This window comes from Lactuca saligna, chromosome 9 (genome assembly GCF_052625555.1).
Source record: "Lactuca saligna cultivar CGN05327 chromosome 9, ASM5262555v1, whole genome shotgun sequence".
In the NCBI taxonomy this organism is placed as follows: Eukaryota; Viridiplantae; Streptophyta; class Magnoliopsida; order Asterales; family Asteraceae; genus Lactuca; species Lactuca saligna.
Window position 1 is genome coordinate 93,464,442 of NC_136425.1, and position 19,835 is coordinate 93,484,276.

The window sequence follows — 19,835 nt, forward strand, 5'->3', positions numbered from 1 at the left end:
CCTGGAGCCAATCCTGTAGCCAGATCTCCGTATCGGTTAGCTCAAGAAGAAATGTAGGAGTTATCCAGTCCGCTTAATGAGCTACTCGAGAAAGGGTTCATCAGACCGAGTTCCTCACCCTGGGGAGCCCCGGCATTATTTGTGAAAAAGAAAGATGGATCCTTTTGGATGTGCATAGGCTATCGCGAGCTGAACAAATTGACACTCAAAAACCGCTATCCTCTTTCTCATATAGATGACCTCTTCTATCAACTTCAGGGATCCAGTTACTTCTCGAAGATTGACCTCATATCAGGGTACCATCAGCTTCGAGTCCACGAAGATGATGTTTCCTAGACAGCATTCAGGACTCGATATGGACATTACGAGTTCGTTGTGATGCCCTTCGGTCTAACCAATACACCAGCTATGTTCATGGACCGGAGGAACCGGGTGTGTCGTCCTTATCTAGACAAGTTTGTCATCATGTTCATTGATGACATACTTGTCTATTCCCGAAGCGAAGAAGATCACAAACAACACTTGAGGTTAGTGCTGGAAACACTCAGAACGGAGAAGCTGTACTCAAAGTTCTCTAAGTGCGAGTTCTGGATTCGGAAGGTAGCTTTCCTTGGTCATGTGGTAAGCGAGGACGGTATACACGTGGACCTATCCATGATCAAGGCGATAGGGAATTGGTTGGCACCGAAGACACCGACAGAAATCCGTCAATTCTTGGGTCTCGTTAGCTACTATCGCAGGTTCATCCATAATTTTTCTAGAATCGCTAAACCCCTAACCGCATTCCAGACATTGAAACGAGCCCTGTGCATCACACCTATCCTATCCTTACCCGAAGGAACATAGGATTTCATTGTCTATTGCGATGCGTCTAATCGAGGATTAAGCTGTGTGCTTATGCAGAGAGGAAAAGTTATTGCTTATGCCTCGAGACAACTAAAGGCACACGAAGTCAACTATTCGACTCATGACTTGGAATTAGGAGCAGTGGTCTTCACACTGAAGATTTGGAGACATTATCTCTACGAAACTAAGTGCACAATCTTCACTGACCATAAATGCCTACAACACATCTTTAATCAGCAAGACTTAAACATTAGGCAGCGGCGATGGGTAGAACTACTCAGTGATTATGAGTGCGAAATTCGCTACCATCTCGGTAAGGCCAATGTGGTAGCAGATGCCCTGAGCCGAAAGGAGAGTTCAAGCTGCAAGGATAAGACATTGGCAATTACCATCCATTCTCACTTATCCCCACAGATCCGAGAAGCTCAGTTGGAAGCCCTAAAGCCAGAAAATGTATTAATCAAAGCCTTGAGAGGAATGGAGAAGAAATTCGAGATCAGAGGTGACGGAGTCTACTATTTCATGGATAGAATCTGGACCCCCAAGTTCGGAGGTTTCAGAGACATCCTCATGATCGAAGCTCACAAGACCAAATACTCTGTTCACCCAGGTCCGGACAAGATGTACCTGCATCTCAAGAAACAAAACTGGTGGCCGAACATGAAAGCTGAAATTGCAACCTTCGTGGGCAAGTGTCTAACTTGCGCCAAGGTAAAAGTCGAGTACCAGAAACCCTTAGGTCTGATCCAGCAGCCTAAGATACCTGAGTAGAAATGGGAGATGAGTACCATGGATTTCGTCACCAAGTTACCCAAATGTCTGAGTGGGTACGATACCATTTGGGTAATTGTCGATCATTTGACAAAGTCCGCTCACTTCATTATGATTAAAGAGTCATTCAAGAGGGAAAGACTCTCACGAATCTACATCCAAGAGATAATCTGATTGTGTGGTGTGTCGGTATCCATTATCTCAGATTGAGATAGCAGGTTTACCTCAAGGTTTTGGCAGTCCCTTCAGAAAGCTGTTGGAACCAAGTTAGACATGAGCACGACCTATCATCCAAAGACAAACGGACGGAGTAAGAGAACTATCCAAACCCTGGAAGACATGCTTAGAGCATGTGTCATTGATTTCGGAAAGTCGTGGGACACACATTTGCCTTTGATCGAGTTCTCGTATAATAACAGTTACCACACCAGTATCAAGGCTTCCCCATTCGAAGCCCTTTACGGTCGTAAGTGCAGATCCCTTTGTGCTAGGTCGAGGTAGGGGACACACAGTTAGTTAAGAGTCGAGTCCCTGATAGTGCTCTCACTGGTCCTGAAATCATTCGCTAAACCACAGAGACGATCATCCAAATCCAAGAACGATTGAAAGCTTCACGAGACCGACAGAAGAGTTACACTGACAAACGACGAAAACCATTAGAATTCTAGGTTGGAGATCGCGTCTTGTTAAAGGTATCTCCTTGGAAAGGCATGATATGCTTTGGAAAGCATGGGAAACTTAACCCAAGTTTCATTGGACCTTTCGAGATCCTAGCCAGGAGCGGTCCTGTAGCCTATAAACTTTGATTATCCCAAGAACTTAGTAACATCCATCTGTCTTCCACGTCTCAAATTTTAAAAAGTGTCTATCTGATGAAATCCTTGTGATCCCCCTTGATGAGATCGAGATCAACGAGAACTTGTACTTTATCGAAGAACCCATCGAAATCATGGATCGAGAAATCTAACGTACGAAACAAATTCGCATCCCGATAATGAAGGTTCGGTGGAATACCAAGCGGGGACCTGAGTTCACTTGGGAGCGCCAAGACTCGATGAACAGATGTATCCGCATCTCTTTTAAATTCCACTATTTGTATCTTACCTATGAATTTTGGGACGAAAACCCATCTAACAGGGGGATAATGTCACAATCCGAAAACTTTCCATCTTTGTAACCCGTATTCTGTCAGTTAAGCCATTATGTTCGAATTCTTCCGTTAACTTGGAGAAATTATAAGTGTCAGAAGTGTCAGAACACATTAGAATTGCATGAAAACATTCCAATTATTTATTTGGAGAAATTATAAGTTACGATCAAGTCGGGTTTCGGTAACCAAGTCGGGTACGACCAAAAGCCCTGTTTAACGTCCGTATCGGGTAGAATTCCACCGAGCCCCAAACCCAAACCATATATAAAGTTGATTTAGGTCTCATTTGAAGCTTTTTCTCCTCTCTCTCTCTCGCTCTAATCTCTCACTAGAAACCTAAGATTGATCCAAAATCATCCAAAACAAGCTCTAAATCGGTAAGATAACTACCCTAACTCATAAATAAGCATCTTTAGCCTTCACATTCACGTTTAAACTGTGAAATAGGATCATAAACATGAGTTTACAGCCCTGGAACACCCTTGGGCCGTAAACTCATAGGAATTGGGTTTTCAGCCTTAAAACCCTTCCAAACCACATTTGAAGCTTAGATATGACTTAGGGGCTTACCATACTGGACTTAGAACACCTAAACTTTGACATTTGAGGAGCAAACATGATTTTACTACCCAAGAACATGCTTGGCTGTAAACACCATTTCATAGGCAGTAAATTCCTTCTAAGGTGTTAAGATGCCCCTTAAACACCTCCTAAGCCTTGGAATAATGTCTACAAGCAACCACAAACGAGTTAAGGACCTTAAACTTGATAGAAACCAGTCCATAAGCAGTTCACGACCTTAAAACCCCCAAAGGATGGGTTCCTGGGCCGTAAACTCCTATAGCTTGGTCAAATGCTGCCTTAATCTCATCAAATGACTTGTAAAATGAGTTGGAATCACTTGTGATTAATCTAGGACCACCAAAGCTCATTAACACATGGCACATAAGAGTTTACAGTCATAAATTCATAGTCTACTATCGTAAACTCCTCAAATGGTCCCTATGATGTTCAAATCTCATTCAAATACCTTGAAACCAAGCCTAGCATCACCCCTCATGAGTTATAAGACCATTAGGCAACCAGAAACACCCCCACCATGAGTTTACGGCCATAAACTCATGGGGAGTTGGTCATTGGGCAAAAAATTCCATTGGGAGTTTACTTTTGGAGAGTAAACTCGATATCCAAGCCATACTCATCCATAGATGCTACTTGGGTCACTCCAAACACTTGAATTCAAGTGTTTTCGTGTCTAGAAGTGTTTATTCTTATCAAATTAGTGGTTCAATGTATAATTAGATACAATTATATATCTCTTCATATTACATAGGAACCTCGCACATTCTCAAGCCTCCAACTGACACATAGCGTCCAAACCGACACATTTCTTGATTGGTGAGTTCATACCCCTATGCCTTTTTCCGTGCTTTTCAATGTTTTCGAGGGGGGGGGGAATACAAGCAAACTATAAATGTTTTTGAAACTTAAAACTGATGAAATTCTATAAATATCTAGCAAACTTTTAGATATCTTTACCCCTTATGTATTATACGGAGCATAAGGGATGTTTTATCGAATCAAACGATATGGATTTCAACTACGGTTAAAGAAACAATCAAACCAATCAAATTATTATGGGAATAATTTGGGATCTTTAATTCTTGTTTTACGGATGCAGATTTCATGCAAAGTTAATAGATAAACTATGTCTGATTTAGTTTATCTCTATTTAATATAGAATATCATGTCTGATAATTTCATTGTATTAACCTGTTTTACTATATGATGTCTGATAACCACCGAGTATACCGTGAATAATTTAATACTAGCTTGTGAGATTTATCTTCATTAATCCCTTCAGGTCATCACTAAATACTCCCCGGAAGTATAAACAGAGTCCCCTGGAGGGAGCGTGGAATTTGTGAATAGATCTATTCAATACTGACAATCCCACAACTAAACTGCTAGCTAAAGTTAGGCGGGCACGCATGGGGTGACAAATTCTAGATAGCGTCCGATGCCTGAAGAACGTTAAGGAGGTCTCTTTGTCATATTAGCATGGTTATCCGACTCAGAAAACGTATTAATATAAAAATATAAGCTTATTCACGGAATCTATATCTTCTCTTAATCTATAGTTTTACTGGATGGTATTCCTAGTGATTTTAAATCTATAGTTTTATATATTAAAACTACCCACTATTGTCCTAAATGGTATTCCTAGGGGTCTTTCAATATATAGTTTTTCAAATTAAACTATCTACTGCTGTATTCAATGGAAATTCAGAACTTAACCAAACTGTCTTATAAGAAAATACGGGATTTTCTTGATAACAACTTTTCAGAAAAACTAAAGGAAACTTGATCTTTTTACATAAAGAAGCAACTTATGAACCCACCAGCTTCATGCTGATTTTCAAACTGCTTGTATTCTCAGGTCCACATTAGATAGGTACCTGCAATCTTGGGGAAGACGGAGCATTTTAGAAGATACGTCTTACTTTTGTTCAAACTTTTGTATAGATAAACATGTATCACTTTACTCTCAAACAAATGTAATTATTTATATGTAATGTAATGTTTTGTGTTTACTATATATGCTTACTATGTACATTGGTTGTGATACTTTCATGACGTCCTCCGCCCCAGAATGTTTCCGCCATTGGTTTCGAGGTGTGACATAAATTGATGTGTTCAGTTAAGTTCTATGTCAAAAAAATCGAAAATCGTGAAACAAATACTAGACAATAAGCAAGACCATGTTCCATGTATTTTTCCGGTTGATATCTAGAACAGCGGATTATATGATCACCTATCTAAAATGGTGCGTTCTAGTTCTACAGAGATTAAAGAGCTACAATTGCTGATCAGTTCCTGAAGTCATACTCGCAACTATAGTTATTAGACTTATCCAAGTGGGAGATTGTTGGATATAGTGTCTAAGTCCATAACTATATTTGGTATGTACTTGACCCGACCCAGCATGGTCCATTTGGGTTGCACTTCACCCGAACAATTTATGGATAATCCCTTGAGAATAGTATAAGGTATGATTTATTACTATATTATAAGTTCTAATATATTAACATAAAATCATATTATTTAATTAGTATTGATCTGTAATTAATCTAGATTTAATTTAGAGATTAAAAGTATTACTAATTAAATATGGGCTCTTATATTTATATAATGTGGGCTAATGCTTATTTGGAATGGGCTAGGCTTGCTTGGAAAGTCCATGGATACTCTATGGAGCTTTAACCCATGGATCTCATGGAAATGAAAAGACATGGGTATTAGGGTTTACATGGATGTCACCCTAATCCACCACACTATATAAAGGAGGCTTTGGTTCTTGAAATAAGACTAGTTATAGTGAGTATACTAAGAGGGCCTATTTCAAGAAGGTTTTTACTATTCTATCAAAGTTCCAAAATTTGTGGTGATTTTTGATTTCCATTTGAGGCATCCACACTATTGGTGCTAGGCTCTAAAACTCCAAGAAATCAACTACAACTACAATGTAAGTAATTCTACTAGCTTTATTTGATTGAAGTTCCCTATGCCGTGCTAGATAGGATAAGAACCTTGGAATAATATTTATTTGCATGTATCTTAGTCAAACATATATCCAAGGTTTCTAGGGTTGCATGTACACCTTAGGAGTGTTAGAATGCTCAAAACCCATCAAATATCACATGTGATTCATATAAGGGAGTGTACGGCCACTAAATGGAGTGTGCGGCCACGGGTGTATGGCCAGGGAGTGTACGGCCATACACTCATGGTAACATGTGCACTAAAGTGTGTTTGAATGGAGGGGAAGCTTTTGGGACTATTGCTCATGAAGTCCTAAAGCTAGAATTTCATTTTGAAAATCCTTTAGGGGTGTTTTGAGGGCTGTACAGCTACACATTGGTGTACGGCTGTACAGTCCTTTTATTCTTGTGTTTTGGGAGTTTTTAAGGTGCTAATCTAGTGATCCTAACATGTACTAGGCATAGGGAAGGAGTACTTATGATTTGGAGGCTCAAAAGGGTTCACAATCACCAAGGAGAAGTGTGCGTTCTTGGTGTTCTTGGTGAGATGGATGAAGATTTGAAGATCTAGTCAAAAGAGATGTTTTCATGGATGAATCATGAGATGATTACAAGACTAAGAAGGATATCAAGAAAGATGGAACAATCACTTACCACTTCTGAAGATAGTTGAGAGAAAACTCGATGTTCTTGACTTGGAAACTGAAGAAATGAGTTGGAAATGGATGGATATCATACTTATGGATGGGTGTACGGCCCAACATGGGTGTACAACCACACACACATGTGTATGGCCGCACACTCATGTGTATGGCCATACACTCCCTCACATGGAGTGTATCGTTTGATTTCTAGGTGACGAACTTACGCAACTTGATCCTATACTCAATGCTTGAATGTACTGTGTTTTGAACCCTAAAACAGACTCTAAACAATGCTAAAAGATAGCGTAAATGAGTTTGGCACACTGTTGGATTGAATGGATGAACTTTACAAAGAAATTTTTTTTGGGTTGTCACAATGTGTTTGTAATAACATATGATTTTCTAATGTGACCAGATTTAAATCACTTCTGATTTTTTATTTGTTTCAATACTTTTAATCGTATGTGATTTTAGAAATCATATGTTATAGTATTCATAACAAATGCAAATTATATGTGATTTTTCAACACATATGTGTCTAATCATGTCACACCCCCAAACCAGAACGACAGAATCGTTCGATGGTGGATGACTTCATGTAGTATCGTAACAATTGAATAAATAGGAACGAAAGCAATACAACCATCACATATATAATTTAAAAGTTTACATTGTTGAAAGGTACTTGTTTCAAAAGAAATTGCAACATGATGTTTAAAATGAAATCAAACTAACGTCGCAGTGTCCCTTCTTCAAAAGTTGCAGTTTACCTGTATTACTGAATCCCTAAGAAATACAAGTGGTTTTGAAAGAGTAGGTCAACATTTAAGCTGGTGAGTTCATAAGTATTTAGTGACAATGTTTATATGAAAAAGAACGAAAATGTTTTGTTCACTTTAAATGTTCCGAGAAAATCCCATATTTTCTACTTAGTAGATGATTGTTTGATTTGTTCCAAAAGTGTTATGGAATAGTGCTTTTCATTGCTAAAATAGTAGTTTTATGTGGAAATCGTTAAGTTATTTGAAAAACCCCGTAAATAAATGTGTTTTTAATACTCCATGTGAGTATTATAACCATGTTATTTGACCATGATGCCTATATCAACGTTCTTCAGGCGTTGGAAAGTTATGATGTTTGTCACCCCAGGCATGTCGGCCTAGCTGTAGCTAACAACTTAGGTGTGGGATTGTCAATCCCGTATAAATCTATACACAACTATCACGCTCCCCCTACAAAGGATTATGGTATATAATACAGGACATAAAATGCATACTCGAAAGCACATGAAATGTCTCACAAATTTTAGTATAAACATATTTACGTATGAAAATGTCCAATTGTTCTGTATATGAAAATATCTTCTTTGATGTAGTGTACCCAGTATGTAAATGTTCATGATTTCCTCGTAAACTATACCAATTATAGTTTTTCAAAGTGTGTTTCGTTCATATAGTAAACCGTAGTGTAATGCTCACTCCTTATGTAAAGTATAACACGTAAAGTGACTTAACTGTTCACATATACCTAATGTAAAATGGAGCATTTGATTTGTATATATATATATATATATATATATATATATATATATATATATATATATATATATATATATATATATATATATAACACGTTTTATTTCCACAAGACAAGGTATTATTGAAATATATATTTCATACGAGAATACTCATGTAGTAGTTTATGAATCACATATGATTACTTAGATAAAAAGTTTATATAGTGAATCGTTAGGTTACACACGATAATAACCGTGTGTTTTTCTTGCATTCCCCTCCCCCCCCCCCATAATATAGTATAAAAAGCATTTATTAATATTTAAAAACGTAGTTTATAGGGTTATGAAATCACTTGAATGATCGAAGAAAGTGAGATGAAAACCGAGCAGAACTCTAACTCGAGAAAGCGTATTTTCTCGGGAATCTTGGGAACACAAAAGACCTTCAGGACTTGAGTATGGACATCGGGGCTTCGGGATATCACATGCACAGAAAACGGGGCAAAAACCCAATAAAGATGAGAGAAAATGTGTAATTTCCCCAGAACCCTCGCATCCCTTTTATAGGGGCTGGGAACCGCCTTGGTACGCTGGGCGTACGCGTGCATCATGCGTTACCGCATCCCCGACAGCCTCAGAGCTCGGATGGGATGGGGCATAGCCTCGCATAGGGGGCGACATGGACGATCTGAGGCCTAGTCCTGACGTACGCTGGGCATATGCTATTACGCCGGGCGTAACTTGGATTGGGCCAGTGACTCCCCCTTCGGATAATACCGAATTTTGATTTAATTTTATATTTTTATTATTTAGTAAACTTCAAAAATTCATATCTTCTTCGTACAAACTCCGTTTTCGACGTTCTTTATATCCACGCGTAGGTGAGACTATGTTCTACAACTTTCGTTTAGACTCTGTTGGAAAATTCTTATATTATTATTATTATTCATTTTTAAAATGTCGGGGTAAGAAAAGTTCGTTAGAAATCTATAACTTCTTTGTCCGATGTCTGTTTTTTCAGACTTTTTACCGTTGAAATACCACTGTTGAGACCTCTGATTCTCATTTAGGTCATTCCGACCATTAGTCGTTCGATTTCTTTTTTGAGTTTTTGGCTGTCTACTGCTATGCTGAACTTGGAAAAATCATAACTTCCTCATACGACGTCAGATTTGGACGATCTTTTTATGTACGCTCACGGTTTAATGATATCTAACATAGTAGGTAACCAAAATAGAGATTTTGTATATTTTATTTTCAAAGTTAATTTCATTATTTTCAAAAGTGGTTACAATACTTCACTTTTTAAGTCATTACATAGAACCGAAATATCGGGTTGTCACATCATCCCCCCGTTAGAGAGAATTTCGTCCCGAAATTCAATGTAAGAAAAACACTTGTGGATTAGGGAAAAAGATGTGGGTACTTATGTTTCATCTGATCTTCGCGTTTCCAGGTGTATTTAGGTCCTCGCTTTGCATTCCAGCGGACCTACACGATGGGTATGCGACTTTGTTTTGTTCTTTTAATTTCCCTATCCATGATTTCAATAGGCTCTTCTATAAAATGGAGACTCTCGTTGAATTCAATTTTGTCTAGAGGGATGAGGAGGGTCTCATTGGACAAACATTTCTTCAGGTTTGACACATGAAAGGTAGGGTGTACGTTGTTGAGTTCATGCGGTAGACGAAGTTTGTAGGCTACCGGGTCGATCCTTGCAACGATCTCGAATGGTCCAATATACCTCAGGTTATACTTCCGGGGAGGATTTACTGATGAACCAAAGGGTTTAATGAAGATAAATCTCAAAAGCTAGTAATAAATTATTCACGGTATACTCGGTCGTTAACCAACATCGTAGTCACTTTGAAACAGAATACAGTAAAAAAAGTTTAATATAATGAAATTATCTGGCATGATACTCTAAATAAAACAGAGATAAATTGAATCAGACATAGTTTATCTATTAACTTTGCATGAAATCTGTGTCCATAAAACAAGAACTGAAGGTCACAAATTATTCCCATAATAATTTGATTAGTTTGATTGTTTCCTTTACTGTAATTGAAATCCATGTCGTTATGTTCAATAAAACATCCCTTATGCTCCGCATAATACATAAGGGGTAAACATATCTAAAAGTTTTCAAGATATTTATAGAATTTCATCAGTTTTTAAGTTTCGAAAACATTTATAATTTGCTTGTATTCCCCCCTGAAAACATTGAAAACATGGAAAAACGTAGGGGTATGAACTCACCAGTCAAGAAACGTGTCAGTTTGGATGCTAAACGTCAGTTCGATGCTTGATTACACACGAGGTTCCTATGTAATATTAATAGATACATAAATTGTATCTAATTAGACATTGATTTACTAATTAACATGAATTAACACTCCGAGGGGCGCAAACACATCAATTCAAGTGTTAGGAGTGACCCGGGTAGCATATAATGGTGTGTAAGGCTTGGATATGGAGTTTTCTCTTCAGGAGTAAACTCCTAAAGGAGTTTACGGCCCAAATGACCAACTCCCCATGATTTTACGGCTGTAAACTCATGGTTGGGTGTTCTTGGTTGTTAAATGGCCTTATAACACTTGAGGGGTGATGTTAGGCTTGGTTTTAAGGCATTGGAAGGTAATTTGGACATCCTAAGGACCATTTGAGGAGTTTACGGTAGTAAACTAGGAGTTTACAGCCGTAAACTCTTATGTGACCATTCAAATTGTGTTTTGGTGGTCCTAGGTCAATCACAGGTGATTCCAACCCATTTTACAAGTCATAGGATGAAGTTAAGGCTGTTGGATTAATGTCTAAGTCCATAACTATAATTGGTAAGACTTGACCCGACCCGGCATGGTCCATTTGGGTTGCATGGCATCATGCACTTGGATAGACTATAATGAGAGAAATAAGACACTTACGGTTATTAATATATTATAAGTTCTAGTATATTAATAATAAGAATAATGAGATTATTTAATTAGTATTGATCAAGAATTAATCTAGAATTAATTAAGTGATCAAAAGAAGACTAATTAAATATATGGGTTGATTGTGTAAATCATTCATTCTTATATATGTGGGCTTGTGATCCAAGATTCCTTATGTTGGACTAAGTCCATGGGGTGACCCATGGATACTCCATGGAGGTTAAAATCCATGGAGCATAAGGAATGGGTAAAGTCATGAGTTACATGGTGTAACCCTAATAGCCACCATATAAAAGAAACCCATGGCTCAAGAAATCGTGACTAACACTATGTATGTGTATGAGGGCTAGACGATTTCATCCTAATTTCTCTCTAAGTTATTCCAAGTGCTTATGGTGTTGTATGAACCATTTGAGGTGTCACACTTGGGGCACTAAGCACTCAAGCTTCATGAAGGCAAGCACTATCAAAGAGGTATGTATTCTATCTTGTTATATCCATTATTTTGTATGCTAGATTAGGATAATACCTTGGATGTTCATATTTGCATATATAATAGAGAAAACATAGATCCAAGGTATTTAGGGTTGCATGTACACTTAGGAGTGTTAGAATGCTCATAACCCAACAGTGGTATCAGAGCCTAGGCTTGTTTTCTTGTTATACCTGCAATAGAAGCTGAAAAATCGAGTTTTGATGCTGTCAGCCCAGCTGACTCGCCGAGTCCATGAAGGGACTCGACGAGTCCAAGGCAAAATGCATCCAACTCGCCGAGTTGTGTTCATGCACTCGACGACTTGGACCCCAGACAGCATATCTTCGAGGTTTTTGGCTAGAAATGGACTAGGAACATTACCCTAAGTTGTTTTGAACTTATAAACTTGTTTTAAATGGGGTAATGTTCATGCTAATCCATTTTCAAGATAATTGTCAATAGATTCATGTTTTGTATTAGTTTAAAGGTTAGACTAATTACATGAAAAAGTTTGATTTGAATTATCTTGTTCTTATGAGTTGCTTAGATTAATAGAAAAGTTGAGTGAAAAAGTTGTTTTCAATCCAAATTAATCTAAGAGTTGAGTATAAAATGTGTTTGTGTAACTTATCCTTAAGTTACATGAAGAGTCACATTAAAGACTCATAAAACTCATAAAGTTGGCAAAGGTTACAAAAAGGATGAAGAGTCTTGTCCTTAAGTTATGGAGGTTCAAGAGTCACTTCATTAATAAATAAATAAATAAAATATGTAACCTTAATTAATTCCATAAGTTATAAAATAAAGAAAAGATTAATTCTTTATTAGTTTAAAGTCTTCCATAATTTGTCCACAAGTTATGGAACTTGAAGAGTTTTTGGATTAAAACTACTTTAAATACATAAGTTATGGAATTAATTAGTTTTGAATAGTTTCAAAACTTGCCCTCAAGTTTTGGAATTTGTAAAGTTTTCTCTTATGAATACTTTAATTCCAAGTTAGCCCTTAGAATTTTAAAAGTTAAAATTCAACCCTTATACTTTATAATATTATAAGTTAATAATATATATATATATATATATATATATATATATATGTATAAGAGTAAAGTCGGTCTTACCGCTAGTACGCCTCATTCACGAAGCCGGTCTATAAGGTGGGTATAAGGTTGTTGCCTATAAAATGGCAACTTAATGGGTGTTTACTCTCACCCACCGCTTGCTTGACCGGTGGAGGGTCGTTAGCCGAACGGGTTTGACATGACTATAATTCTCCCTTCATTAAAAGTATTAATGATAAATACTAAGTAACTAAACTCTTAATAATTCCCAATCTTAGTTACTTAGGAAAATGTGAGGAAAGTGCTAATCCATGAAATTACACTTTGCACTTTGTTTAAGTCGGTTAGTGGAGCGTGTGTGGTTAACCGGCACACTAACTCGTATTTAACAAGGTAGGCGAAGGGTAACTTAATGTTTATCATAGTATCGATGGAGCGTGTGTGGTTAACCGTCACATCGATTGAGGGGTAAACACTTAATGGTACCAAGTAATTTGCATGGTTACTTCACACCTTGTTTTATGATCCTCGGCATCCCAGTCACAAAACCTGAAGGGCACACTCGAGATTGAAACATGCCATTGAACAGTTCAATGAATCTCAAAAGATCTAGGAATTTCAATTCCAATTAAAACCTAATAATACATTTCGTTTATCTTGGTGGAAATTGGTGAATCGTCATTCACCTACCTTCAAATTGTTTTATAGCTTGGATTACGGCATACCTCTTCTAAGTTATAAAATAGTTTGTTGGGTCCTAGCCTTAATATTTTCATATTGGGTGTCATATTAAGGACTCAAAGATCAACTATCTTGAATATCTCCCATAACATGTCTGGATTAGACATTTATGATCTTCCCAAATCTCTTGAAACAAGCTTTTCTAAATGAAGATGATGTCCCATGGATATCATACTTCTCTCTCCTCCTCCAATTATTCTCCCTAACCCACAAGTTCTTGAAAAGTTTAAAGTCACTCAAGCCCTATTGGCAAGGCAAGGTCTAGGTGTGATCACATCTTGGAGATGTAGTCACATATTGACAAGCCGGGAGAGTTGGGTGTCAAAGTCTTGAGAAAGTTGGTGGTTCAATCACTTTCTAAGTCACATAGTGAGTTCCTTTGGGAAACCTATGAAATAGACTATGACAAGACCCTTAATGATCTTATCTATTGTTAAGATCAACTTCCTGAAACTTGATGGACATTGACAATGTGACACAGGAAATACAGAAAAAGCATTATCTTCCCAATGGAAAGTGATCGGCCATAGTCAACTCGGTTGAACAAATGGTAAAGAGAAAAGCTAAGTATGTGATAGTCCCGTGTACCATTATCAAAGGGTCCATATGTTTATATTGCCAAAGAAAGGGTCATTATTTGCGAAGCTGCCAAATTTACCTAAGGGTGTTAAAGTCAATTAGATTGACTCTACTTCAGGTAAAGTCCACTACTCTAACTCTGTTAAGTTTCTATTCTGAGATTCTTGATGCATGATGTGACTGGGTCACATGGTAATGTTTTTAGAATCAAAGAAAAAGTAAAGGAACTTAAAGAAAGAATATGCTGAATCTGATCGCATAGATGGATTTTTGTATCGCGTAGTTTGAAAATCGGATTCTTGAGCTACTTCTTAGGAGTTATGAGATATTGCTAAGGAATAGATAACAACAAGTTTTTATATGGATTGTAAGGATAAGTTTTTCCGCATAGTTTTTAAAATAAAAGAAAAATTTTGATTTTATTTATTTTAAAAATATCCTTACAATGGCATTTGAGAAAAAAAAAATTGTTGCTTATATGATTCCATTAATAGCAAGAGTGGAAATATGAAATTGATTCCTTCATTTGTGGTAACGTCTAAATTTACCAAATAAGGAAAGATTCTCATCATCCAAAGTCTCAATTGGACCGGGACTTGGAATCATGCAAGTTGTATAGCATGATGAATGAGAACTTTCAAGTATTGGAAAAAATTAAGACTAATTACTCGTTCACATGGATGTGTGAGTCAAGTGAAGGACTAAGGGATCGAGTACACATTCTTGTGCACTAATTAAGTCTACCACAAAAGTTTGATAAGACTATTTGTCATAGTTTACTAAAGCTCAGTAAATATGATTATACTTACATGCTTAAGTGTAACTCTGAGATATTGGAAAAAGGTTCCAATGTAAGGCAGAGCGAATAAGAAGAATCAAATTAGGCAGAAGGATAAAAGTTTCTAAAATCTGAAAAGATGGGAGAGTACTTTAGTATCGTTTTTTTGTGATCATCTTAATGATTTAGAAACCATGGCACAATTAGTTCTCTAAGGAAATCTTAGTGCATTCTTATGACTAAGAAGAGGAACTTGAATTGTTGAAATGGTTAAATCAAGAAGATGAGTCATACTTCGTTCCAAAACAATTTTTAGAGTCATACTCTAAGATTGTAACTTGAGTGATATGTCTTAAAGAAGGTTTAAAACACTTGTCAAATGTAAGAGTAAAAGTTTCCTACTCTTGTACATTTGAAATTGGTAAGTTGTGATGTTTTGGATAAAACAAAGACCAACTTCGGCCAATTGTGTGAAGTGTTTGTCTTGATTAGAATCCACACTATCTCTTGGATGTTTGACAAGGGAGTCTTACAGGTCAAGAGGACAGTGGGAGTCTTAAAGGTCTTGAAAGTCTCAAGAACTAATCAAGAATAAAACCTAAAGTTCTTCACTAGCACACGACTTAAGGTTTATAGCCTATCGTGTTGACATATTCTGTGCCCATTCCAATTAAAGTTGGCTTTGCATATGAGTTCTTAGAGTTCTCAATTGGTTGCACAACAACTTGGAAGCAATGGTAGGCCCTTGAGCTGCCAGGTGGCAAGAAATTAAGATTGACTTCAGTCCATATGAGTTTGGATTTGTCATTATCCTTGTCTTGTGACTATGGTTTTGACAACTCACATGGATAAGAACACATATACCATTAAATCTAAGTGTCATAAAGTTTCTCTCTGATTCATGAAAATGATGGTGAGGAAACACTTTCACTAAGTAGATTTTAGTTAGATAGCAATTGTGATATTTGCATTCTCAAAGTCGTTAGCGGAGCGTGTGTGGTTTACCGACACACTAACCTGAACTTGTGAGAAGTGGCAAAAAGGTCTAACCATTATGATTACGGCATCCCTCTTCATAATTGTTTAGACACACAAATGTGCTATCTAAGGGAAGGTGTATGTTTTTTGATAAAGTCTTATCAAAACAATCTAGTATCAGAAATCTGAACTTTGGTTAGAAAGTCAATAAAGTATTGATTTCTAGAAGTCAAGCTTTCTGAGTACATGTCAAAGCTAGTGGGAGCATAAGTGTTATGCTAATAATCATCATGTTAGTGGGAGCATGATAATTACGATAAGTATTGCAAGCTAGCAATATTAATTATAGAAAACAAAAGGTTTCAATTGGGAAAAACTTGTTTTTTCTATAATTAAGGGAGAGGAAATTATACTTCATCTCAAGTCTATAAGCTTAGATCATGAGGTTTTAATCATTTAGTCAAGGATATATATGAATTTCATGTTGGAATGGCTCAACATAAGGAAATTCTATATATGGGTCCATTATTTGCGTTCTAAAATTCGATTATGATTACGGCATCCCTTTTCATAATCTGAATTATGAGAACTTGGCAAATAGAAATGGAAATGTTATAGCAAAAGACTGGTTTAGTCTTTATGTGAGACATCATGAATCATGTCCCATATGCTTCGGATATAGGACCGATTACATGTGCTATATTCATCCTTTCTAAAATTTTCCAAATGCCTAGGGCATTAAGAAGGGAAAAGGTTTAGAACTGGATATGACTAAAAGGATTAAACAATTGTCGAGGACAATCTAAGGTTTACCAAAGATTGGTTGCTCAAGGACAGTTAGAAGTATAGTGATAATTCTGGAAGGACCATATTGACATAATCTGTAAGGAGGCAACTCTTGTTCAGAAGTGATAGTCAAAATGGAATCTGGAAATGTTTCAAAGTTAGATTTTTCAATCTGTTTAAGATTAGGAAACTTAATGCAAGAAGGATGTTTCCAAGGAGTTGATCTCCTTTGGAATACTCCGTAAATGATTGTTGCCAAGTCCTTGTGAATTTGTGCATAATCATTACAAGAGGATCAATGCATGTAAGTTTAGAATCTAACAGATTTCAGTAAATGGCATGAATTTGGAATTCTTGCATTTGCAGTAAGGATTTGGGAGTGTGAAAAGAGAATCATTGAAGATTATGTTCAATTGATCTAGTTCACAAAGTAAAGATCATAGACAAACATAGTATGCATACTTGGTGTATGGCATGACTAGTGTTTAGAAAAACATAGTGTACATGCTTGGAGCATGAGACAACTATTGTTTTAAATTCAAGAATAATGTTGATAGCTGAAACAGTATACAATAAATATTTTGTAATCATATGGTGATAAATAAAAGGTGTTTTATTTATGTTCATAGGTTTTGATACCATATTGGATTCAATTATTATTGTGTATCACTTTGCATGTTTTGACTTCCAGAATAAACTAGGTTATTCTTCCGGAATGACTAAGTTATTCAAACCATCCACAGTCGGTCATATGTTGGAAGTAGATATGAATTAAGACTGTCATGGGTTGGGTTGTAGAGGTCTAAGGTGTTGGACAAATGGCTACAACACTCATGAGTGCTCATAAGTTCTGAGTATTGGATTCAACCCGCGCTCATTGGAATCACTTCATGGATTTTATCACGAGTGATCATGAGACGATAATATCTTATATTCTTCAAACCTAGAGATATGAGTTGTTACTATGAGTTGATAGTACATTGATTACACGAAACGCATTGGTAACTCGATGTTATAAAACGTGTCTTTGTGTATGATTCAATAAGTAGTAGAACAAGCCATATGAGTCGAAGTTTATCCATTCCTTTTACCTTCGGGATGAAAGCGATATCTGTGGGCCCCTCGATGATTTGATGATGACAAATGGAAGTGCTCGGCCGGGCCAGGACTGATTTGATTTGTTCAATTAGTCAGTCGTCATAAATCGGAAATCGGGAAACAACTAATGGACAGAGAGAATGATTATAATCCATGTCTCAGTCCATATGATATCTAGAATGGAGGAATATATGATCCCTTATCTAATGGACAAGTCATTGACCAGATCAGAGTTCATCTACAAGGTCAGAGTTCGACAGAAGCTTTTGAGAGCTACGATTGCTAGTTGGTTCCTGAAGTCATACGCAATAATAGTTTTAGACTTATCCAAGTGGGAGACTGTTGGATTAATGTCTAAGTCCATAACTATAATTGGTAAGACTTGACCCGACCCGGCATGGTCCATTTGGGTTGCATGGCATCATGCACTTGGATAGACTATAATGAGAGAAATAAGACACTTACGGTTATTAATATATTATAAGTTCTAGTATATTAATAATAAGAATAATGAGATTATTTAATTAGTATTGATCAAGAATTAATCTAGAATTAATTAAGTGATCAAAAGAAGACTAATTAAATATATGGGTTGATTGTGTAAATCATTCATTCTTATATATGTGGGCTTGTGATCCAAGATTCCTTATGTTGGACTAAGTCCATGGGGTGACCCATGGATACTCCATGGAGGTTAAAATCCATGGAGCATAAGGAATGGGTAAAGTCATGAGTTACATGGTGTAACCCTAATAGCCACCATATAAAAGAAACCCATGGCTCAAGAAATCGTGACTAACACTATGTATGTGTATGAGGGCTAGACGATTTCATCCTAATTTCTCTCTAAGTTATTCCAAGTGCTTATGGTGTTGTGTGAACCATTTGAGGTGTCACACTTGGGGCACTAAGCACTCAAGCTTCATGAAGACAAGCACTATAAAAGAGGTATGTATTCTATCTTGTTATATCCATTATTTTGTATGCTAGATTAGGATAATACCTTGGATGTTCATATTTGCATGTATAATAGAGAAAACATAGATCCAAGGTATTTAGGGTTGCATGTACACTTAGGAGTGTTAGAATGCTCAAAACCCAACAAAGGCACCATTTGACCCATTTATTAGATTTTATGGCCCATGAACCTTTCCTTAGGGGGGGGGGGGGTTATGGCCCTGAACTCCTATAGGAGTGGTTTCCATCAATTTTAAGGTCCCTAACTCATTTGTGGGTGCTTCTAGACTTCATTCCAAGGCTTAGGAGGTGTTTGAGGGGCATCTTAACACCTTACAAGGTGTTTACGACCCATGAAAGGGTGTATACGGTCCAAGCATGTTCTTGGGGCGTAAACTCATGTTTACCCCTCAAATGTTAAGGTTTTGGTGTTCTAAGTCCAGTATGGTAAGCCCTTAAGTCGTATCTAAGATCTAAATGTGGTCTGGAAGGGTTTTAATTAAGGCTGAAAAACCCCATTTGTATAAGTTTGCGGCCCGATGGTGTTCCGTGGCTGTAAACTCATGTCTTTGGTCCTATTTCATGATTTAACCATGAATTTGCAAGCTAAACTTGTTAATCTATGAGTTAGGAAGGATATCTAACCAATTTTGAGCATGATTTAGGTGATTTTGGATCAATCTTTGAGTTTCTAGAGAGAGAGAGAGAGAGAGAGAGAGAGAGAGAGTAGAGAGAGGGAGGAGAAAAGCTTCAAATGAGACCCAAATCAACTTTATATATGGTTCGGGTTTGGAGCTCGGTGGAATTCTACCCGATACTGACGTTGAATGGGCTTTTGGTTGTACCCGATTTGGTTACCGTAACCCGATGTTGTCGAAACTTATAGTTTTTCCAAATAAATATTTGGAATGTTTTCACGCAATTCTAATGTGTTTCGACACTTATGATGTAAAAATGAGAAGTCCCAATTTTATTAATTTA